This window comes from Pinus tabuliformis, chromosome 8 (assembly GCF_031772625.1).
Source record: "Pinus tabuliformis cultivar Carrire ecotype Pingquan chromosome 8, CPIR1, whole genome shotgun sequence".
In the NCBI taxonomy this organism is placed as follows: Eukaryota; Viridiplantae; Streptophyta; class Pinopsida; order Pinales; family Pinaceae; genus Pinus; species Pinus tabuliformis.
The window spans coordinates 26,249,499-26,256,628 of record NC_142294.1 but is presented as its reverse complement, the minus strand read 5'-3'; positions in this window follow the sequence as shown (position 1 = coordinate 26,256,628).

The following is a 7,130-nucleotide window of genomic DNA, read 5'->3' as shown; positions in this document are numbered from 1 at the left end:
TTTAAGGTTCACCGCATGATGTAGATATACAATTCCTAAATATGCAATCTAAGATGATAAACAGTCATTTACTTTCTTTTAGCAATGAAAGTCCTAGCTACTAAGGAAAGAGAAATAAAATTCTTTCAACATAGAGCAGAGAGCACACACTAGATGCACTTTTCCTAAATCAATTTCCACATGTAGTCTAAATGCAAATGCACATGCATGTCTTTGTTTTTCAGTTTCCTTAATGTGAGAATGACAAAAAGAAGACTAAGTACAGATCTGAACTATTTTCTTTCAAAGCAACAGTACTAACAATTTTCTCTTTTCGAAACAAAAGGAAGACTAAGACGACACTTTGCAATTTCGAATTTAAAACTGCTTTCGACACTTGAAATACTAATAATTTCAAAATCAAATACAATAGCAAAAGTATAATTGACTATCTAAAAGAGGAAGACTTTACGACACTCTTTTTCTTGACTAAAAATGACAGTTGCGACACTTTCAGATCAAAAGACGACAGTTCGATTAAGCTACTTTTTGCAAAGGAGAACTGTAAATGATGAAAAATACATAAAAAAAAAACATTCACAGTTCTTTATCAATAGAGGTTGAATAATGCAAAGGAAGAAGGTTTCAACAGTGATATACTGATCATAGATAGCAAAACTTCTGAATAAAGCTAAAGACAATGAAAAAAAAAAACAAAATCTGGAGGCAGAAACAGTCTTACTCAATCATCGCATCTGTAACACGGGGAAATAGGGATGCATCTCACCTGCAACACACGGGAGGTGCGATGCATCCAGATTGCCAATGAGAGACAATGCAATGGTCCACGGACGAGACTGAGCTTGGTTTTCACTCACATTTTGTAGCTAAGTTCAGGGATTTAAGCTGAGCTAATGATAGACAGTAAACACAAAGTATAGGGGTTGATCTAATGAGGTTATTTGAGCTACCACCAGGGCACTTAGAATGTTTGCAAGTCAGATGTTCAGTTCATAAACCACCCGAAGATTGACTAAAGCAGCGTTGATCTACTTTGCAGTTGCATAGGAAAAGCACTTCGAAGGCTAGCTGGCTTAACTTCAGGCTCCGTATGTAGTTTATAAAGCAAACAACAGTAACAAAACAAACAAACTATTCGTTCCCCAGCGGAGTCGCCATTTTGTTATCGGGAAAACTAGTGTCCATTCAGAGCTGCTAGTCCCACTAAGACGGGTAGCTATCTTCGAAACAAACAAACCAAAGTTACTTGTGTTTTCCTTTATGAGAGATAGATGAGAGAGAAGCAGAGAGTACCAACGTCAGTCTTTCGCTAGTCTCCCTACTTGTTTCCTCTCTCCCTTGATAGAGCTTTCACCACTCCTTTCTCACTTGTCCCGCTTCAAAGAACACCTATAGAGTCAAAACAACAAAATACCATCAAAGCATAGAGATCCATAACCATAAACAATATAGGATCAAATGTACATTAACCATATAAATGCATATATAAATACAAGATTCAAAGATATACAAGTATATGGAGGAAAACTCAAATAGTTTTATTGATAGAAGTAGTAGAAGAGAGGATTACAACCAAGCTGTCTAATCCAGCATCATCCTCCCAGCATGAAAGCCCTCTTCACCTCATAAAAAGCAAGATCACGCAACAATACAATGTCTCAAAGAGAAACCAACAACACTTCCTTACCAATTACAAAATTCCAGCCTTTGGATCTCTAGGATGAGGGATCCATATAGATGTTTGCAGAGGAGTGAGTCAGCTTGTGGGATTTTGATTAGTGTCATTTCACTGATAGTTCTTGGTTCCACTTGGAGATTTCATGATCTCTTACTCATCCCTGGGCGAATTCAGAGAGGCAAGTGTCATATGAGCAGTTTCTAGAAGATTCTTTGAGTTTCCACCTAGCAAACTGCCTTTGCCATTTGTCTGTTCTCGCTCATCACACCCTATAGAAGGGATTTTCAGTATGCATCACGCCCTTTGTGTGTAGCAGGTGAGATGCATCGCACCCTCAGCATGGAGCAGTCTGTATGGTCCAATTTTGACCAGTTCTGAGCAGTTTTTCAGGGAGAACTTTTGGGAAATGATGTAATCAGTTGACCTTGATCCTTTAGGGTATGAAACAACACTTTTAGGGGTTTTAGAGCCCTTGGTTTATTGACATATGTGATTGGGGTTGCAGTGCCCAAATATGTCTATAACATGGCGAAAATTTGAAATCTATACTATGAGGGTTATTTTTCCTTGGATTTTTAGATTTGATTATTATTATTGCATTGTTTATGCATGCAATAGATAATATGTCAAAAATAGAAAACAAATAATACAATTACTCACAAACTACAATAAATACGATGATATGCTTTGAGAAATCCTTCAGGAGAAAATCCAATTGGAAGGCGAGGTTTTTTTGCTCTCTTTTGTCTAGAATGGACATGATGCAAATACTAAGGAGAAGGCATTTTTATATGTAGTTGCTTGAGAATTTTGGCCTATGGGTTTGTATAGAAGACTGCCCCCTCTATTATGCTCTCTCTATCCACATTTAGCTACTCTACTGTACTATTGAACAAAATGCAAACAACGAGAATGGAACCCCTTTTCCTCCCAGTGGCATGGTTATAACATAACTTGATATCTAACTAGGGGTTAATTTTGAGCCATTCAACCCTCAATATGAGTTACAATTTGACCCTTCTAGAGTCTTCTCATCATCCCCATGTGGCTAAGCCCCTTTTCCATGAGTAATGGGGCATGACTTGGTATCCTCTTAAACTATGGTGCCCAATTATGATATTTCAACTTTTAGAAAGTACAATTTTTGCATTTGAATTTCGATTGATGTCTTTCTTGGACTGTTGCAAAGATCTTTGCTTGGAAAATTTTTACCTCCAAAAAACGTCATTTAAGGCATCAAATTGGCCTCAAAATGTTTTTGACCCCAATTTTCCAAATTGGCATTGCCGCCAAAACTATTTTTGTAAGTTGACTTCTCCAATTTTTCAACCCTAAAAGCATTAAGATGGATGAAAAAAAAATAATGATCCAATTTGGATTAGACAACAAAAAAATGGAATTTTACCCTTCCAAGCAATTGTCTAATAGATTATTTACACCAGGGCTTTGGAAAAAGGGAAAAGGAAGAGCTTACATCACACTTATTTTGAAGAGTATTCCAAGAAATTATTGAATCGAAGGATTAAGAGGAGGAGAATCAAATGGATCAAATCAACTTGCACCAAGATAAGCAAAACCATTTACCTACTCTACAAGACAAAAGCCCTAGATTCAACTTATTAAATAAGATAGCAACATTCTAAGTTATGGATGATCAAATAAAGATAAATGCATGAAAAGTGACATCAGATTAGTATAAGTAAATACATGGAGGGGGTGGGGGAGTCCCTATTATAAGAATAAAATATTCACATCAACTGATCCATATGTTTGTGTGATGAAATGCCTCTAAGTCGTGTTACCACACAACCTAACAAGGCCCTAGGAGGGCAACCTATGGGACAATTACTAGACCAAGTGACAACAATGGGATAAAGATCCATTGTCACCTCAATTGATGTCCCCTACTCTTTACAGACTTTCACCGATGGGAGGAGTCTTGATGGGAGAGGAACCACTTGAAAAAGGAAGGATCGATGATCTATGTGTGAAGTGATTCCACTAAGTCCATTCAAGGAGAGACACAACAATTATTCAATGCTTTAAGGAATCTAAAGGCTTTCCAAGAAAGACTTAAGATGGAGATCAAGACCTAGGGCTTAAAATATGCAACAATGATAGGTATGCCTAGAGCTAAGGTTCTAAGGGAGAGATAGGACCTCTTAAGAAGTCTACGAAAATGTTTGACACCTCAAATAGGCCTTTCGCTCCTCTTCAGAGACCTAACAAGGGCTTACTCTAGGCTTAGGGTTTTTAGGGATATGTGTGAGAAGAAATTCCTCCAAAGTATTCACTAGGTCAAGGTAAGATAGAGGAAAGGGTCTCTTGAAATTTACTCCACCAAATACTAGGCTCATATGACCTTCAAGAAGACCACCTTATCCAAATAAAACTAACTAGGTTTCTCTTGTAGGGCACACAAATTTATGGAGAAATAACTGTGTAAATTCCACCAAAATTTGAGATTCTCTAGAGGAGATGCAAAGGAAGAGTTCTATCTGATCAGCATTTGAAATTCTCCTTCTAAATAATTTCGCTAGATGCCCTAGATAGATGTCCAAGGAAAGAGTGGCTGGAATTTTTGAGAGGAGATAAGAGAGAGAAAAGAGAGATTGATCACCAATGTTCTTGGACCAGTGCCTAATTGGTGGGCTCCAGTATTGTAGCAATAATGCTACAACTCCTGGGACTCCCTTCTTTAATCTTATCAACTCGGTAGTTCGTAACAAACTTGGAAGCGACGGTGCTGTATGCACAAGTACTAGCTCTTGCCGCAGCTGTCACTTGGTCAGCTGGCACAAGTCCACTAGGAGCTTAAGCCAACTTCTATGAGCTCTTAGAAGAAGCTTTTTAATTGATGGATGAAAGCTAACTCGAAGGAAGCTAATCTAATTGCAACAAGAAACTGAAAGCCAAAAAGAAACGCAAACCCTAGCAAACCCTAATTCTACCAGCTAGTCCTACTGACGCAAAGAAGAGCATGCAAACTACTGAAAGAGATGCCATTACTTCTATGAAGGTAAAATACATGTGTCGAGACTACCTCTATCTGAAGAAAACATCTTTTTGTATTTTTGATTAAGTTGTTGGAATTATCATGCATGTGCTTTTAACTGGCTTTTCACTGTGCAGAGGTGGGTCAAGGAGGAGAAATGCTTGGAAGAGGTCGGGAAGGTTCAGAGAGGGTCTAAGGAGTCCCTAACACCCTTCCAGAGAGTTTCACAAAGTTTGGATATCAAGAAACCTTATTTGTGAGCTCCTATAGGAAGTCTGCAGGGGTTCTACAGGATGTTTCAGAATTTCTACAGGATGTTCAGAAATTTCTACAGGATGTTCTACAATTGGATTTTGGATGATGGGTGAGTGAAAGAGGATGTATGAATGGATAGGGAGGTAGGATAGGGGTTTGTAATGACTTAGTGACAGAGAGATGAAGTGATGAGAGGGTGTGGAAAGCTAGCTTGTCTTAAAGAGGGCACAGGAAATGGAAGGCCAAGAAGGTAGGGTGACGTGGGCAAAAGAGTAGTTGTGAGACAAGGGATCTAACTTGGAGATGAGCAGTTGGCCTGGACGAAGCTTAGATGGACGAGAGAGTGATGGAGATGCACCGCACAGTGTAAACTTAAACAAATCAACCACGTCCTCCACATAATCAAAATATTAACTAATCTATCCTAACTGTTAATGAAACCAATGAACAACAACGTTATTTCTAAAGAGAACCATGTACAGTACTGGAGCAAAGAAACATTCCAAGAGGTCTGAACGCATGAATAACTCCTACAAATGAAAACACTTCACCGAAGATTGCATGGGTAAGCAAATTAGTGTTTTTGTTGGGCATCACTGTCTGCAATTCCAGCCCCTAGGAAGAGGTGAAAATGAGAGTGCAGGCAACCCTTTTCTGGAGCTTTTATCACTTCTTATCTCATTACTCTATTCTAGACATCTGAAACAACTCTATTCTTCAACAATGACCTACTTAACCACACAACTAAATCTAACTCAACAACCTGCGTTTCAAATGCATACAAAGAAAATCATAATGTTGAAAGGAAAGATATCAATACAAAGAAGGAGGCCCTAGGCTCTCAGGTTGGGCCCAACCCCCAGAGCTATGGCTCCTCTAGAAACTCAGAGTTGAGATCGAATATGACTGCTTCTCATTAAAAAATAATAATCATAAGTCAAGAGTTATGCCAATAATGGCTACAAAAGAACAAAACAGAGCTGGCAGCTCGTAGTGCAAAATGTGCAAAAGTTTTTCCAAAAGTCCTTTTCGAAGGCTGAAGCCTTATCATTTATACATCACGAGGCCCCAAGCTAGCCTCCTAAATCTATGGGACTTGGCTGACCAAACTGGGAGTGAACAGCTGCTTCCACAAAATCTGTTTGGCTGCCTTCTAGATCCGGTTTTGGTGGCCTTTGGAGCTCGGAGTTGGGGGTGAAGATCCCGAGGAAGGCTATTTAATGCCGTGGACAACCCCCCTACGAATCCTCAACCCCAGCTTGGCTGTCTCCTAGCCCTTGTCTGCTCGGTTTTGCTCCAACATGTGTCAAAAAATCCTGAAATGAGCACGTGTTAGCCACCTAGGAATAGTGACTACCCTTATTCGTACAAATGACATAAACATACTAAAAAATGATGCATAAGTTATGAAAAATGAAGGATTGAGCAAGGGTAGTTAGGCCCAATGAGCCCAAAATGTTACCAAATTTGGGGCTCATCATCACCCCCCAACTAAAATGATTGCTCATCCCTGAGCAACTAATCCAGCTCCTCGTCCTTCATTACTTTCACCGCCACTCTCACATCCCAGGCTTCTGAAGTAGTATCCTCCTCAATGGCATGGAACCCAGCCTTCCTTTCCACCTCTTCCCACTGCTTATGCTCTTCTTTTTCTGTGTTGCCTTCCATCAATCCTAAAAGCAAAGGTGGGCTTAGCTTGAGGCCAATCCAGCTAGCTTGGAGGTTCTGTATGGACTTCTTGTAGAGGGGCACCTGTACTAGAGCTTCCCTCATTCGAGTTGGAGTGTGATATTCCCTGATTTTGAGGCTATGGGACAATGTGTTCCATCAGCGGGTGCAAGCATGAACACAATTGTCCCCTAATAGTCGCTCCATATCCTCGAAATGTGCTATAGCCTAAGCCTGTTGATCCATGTATTTCAATAAAGCTTCAGAGTCGATTGCTAAGTGTTGGTGTGCCGATATCAATGCAGTGGGGTCCCCTAGTTCTGCTCTAATCAGCAGTGGCTCATGTAACTCTCGGTTCATGACCTCTTTGACCTCTGCTGCTCTCTTTTCTTCATGGTTCAACCATGAGGCAAATGCCATCAACTGCATATCTCCTACGACTGTGTTGGGATCCCATGAAGTCACATTAGGAAGGGCCAAATTATGGAGATAGAACTCCGATAGCTTGGCCTTGTCCTCTGATGAACTGCTATT